Genomic DNA, 2112 nt, shown 5'->3' with positions numbered 1-2112 from the left:
TACAACAGACAATACAATTCCTACAAAAAGTTTTAAAGTAGGTTTGTAGGCCCAGGGGCAGATGAAACGTCTGTCCCACAATGTCCATCATCCCCCCTGTTGAGACATGGGCAATCCCATGACTCATTCTAGCAGTAATTTCAAATAAGGCTTTTGGCAGGCACAGTTTTTCATTAATGCGATAAACCCCCTCTGGTGACAAAGTTGCACCGTCTTTTAGCCAGGTGTCTTTTTCTGATTGTGGTGCAGACTCATGCATTTCTTTGAGAATTCCCATGGGCAGACTGAGGGGAAGGTCATTCTCTGTGATATTAAGTATACACAAAGAGGACGAGTGTGCAGCTTTTTTTGCCTCGGTATCTGCTTTGGCATTTCCAAGTGAGATAGTGTCTGAATGACCTGTGTGTGCCTTGCATTTACAGATGGAGATTCTACGTGGGAGTAAGACAGCTGCTAAAAGATTAGACAATAGGGAGGCATGTTGTACTGGTTTGCCTCCCGAAGTTTTCATTCCTCTGCGTGCCCACTGTGCTGCAAAAGTGTGGACTGTTGCAAAAGCATACTGGCTGTCTGTGTAAATAGTTACATCCTGTTTTTCAAATAATTTACATGCCTCTGTTAATGCAACTATTTCTGCTGCTTGTGCTGACTGATTTCCTGCCAACTTCCCTGTTTTCAAAACTTTGTCAACTGTAACCACAGCGTACCCTGTATGATTGGTACCGTCTGGTGCTTTAGACGAAGAACCATCAACAAATACAGTAGTACCACTATCCAGTGGAAGGTCAGTTAAATCAACTCTGGGTTTACAATTTTTGGTCACCAGCTCCTCACAGACATGGGGGGTGCCCTCCTGTGCATGTGGCAACAAGGAAGCAGGGTTAAGAGTGTTACACCTTCTTATTGTCAAATGTGGTTGAGACAATAGGGTTTCTGTTAAATGTAAGAACCTGGCTGGTGAGAGAAACGACATCTTTGTTTGTGTTAATAGGATGTCTACAGCATGACTGACGAGGAGTGTCAATGGATGATACAATACGACCTCTGCTGAAGCGTGCACAGCCATTGCTGCAGCACACACCGCCTGAACACAATGTGGTAAAGCTCTCGCAACATCATCTAGCCTTTTAGAATAGAATGCAATGGGTTTTTGTTTATCTCCATATTGTTGTAAAAGAACGGAGGTCATGTGTCCATCTCTGCAATCTACAGTTTGGAGAAAAGGTTTGTCATAATCAGGTAGGGCCATAACACCAGCACTCATAATGGCTTGCTTTATGGTCACAAAAGCATCCTCAGCTTCCTTTGTCCACTGCAACTCATTACTTAAGACTTGGTAATCAGAGTGCTGCAATACCTGCTGTAATGGAGCCGTTATTAATGCATAATCTAGGATCCATGCTCTGCAATAATTAGCTAGACCCAGAAAAGCCATCATCTGTCTAACAGTGTGTGGTTTTGGGGCCTGCTGAATTGCATCTTTTCTTACAGTGGTTATTTCTTTCCCTCTGGATGAGATGTTATGTCCTAAGAATGTGACCACAGGTGATGCATACTGTAATTTCTCAAAGCCTCCACTCTCTTTCCCTCATAGTACGTCTTCACTTTCTCTATACCTTCCCTATCCGTCAGTTTACCAGAAAACTTGCATTTTGTGACCCAATCCGCAAGGTAACAACAACTCCCAGTACATTTTTTCTGCATAAATTTGACATCATTACTATCTAAAACGGCCTTCCTTTGTGCGTTACCCATGGCGCACGAAAAGTTACAACAACAGCAACAACAAACAACACACTGCAACAAGTGCAGCAACCTTCACAACACACACAATACAACAAACCCAACACATTCCAGTCTTCCCCGGGACTCACCAATGGTAATTCCTTTAACCACTAAGACTGGACGTAAAATGTACTTTATTTACTCCACATAGATCCCACCCTACGTACTTTTGGGCTTGGGAGATATTGAGAATTGCTTCTCACCTGTTTTGGTGCCTTCCCTGGTTCGTAGGACCTGCCACTCGTTCTTCGGGTCGGCGCTGGGGCACCCTGTGACCGTCCCTTACAAGGGAGGGACTGCCGGCAGATTCTTGGTCGTGTTGCACCC

This window comes from Gouania willdenowi, unplaced genomic scaffold (genome assembly GCF_900634775.1).
Source record: "Gouania willdenowi unplaced genomic scaffold, fGouWil2.1 scaffold_201_arrow_ctg1, whole genome shotgun sequence".
NCBI lineage: Eukaryota > Metazoa > Chordata > Actinopteri > Blenniiformes > Gobiesocidae > Gouania > Gouania willdenowi.
This window is presented reverse-complemented; position numbering follows the sequence as displayed.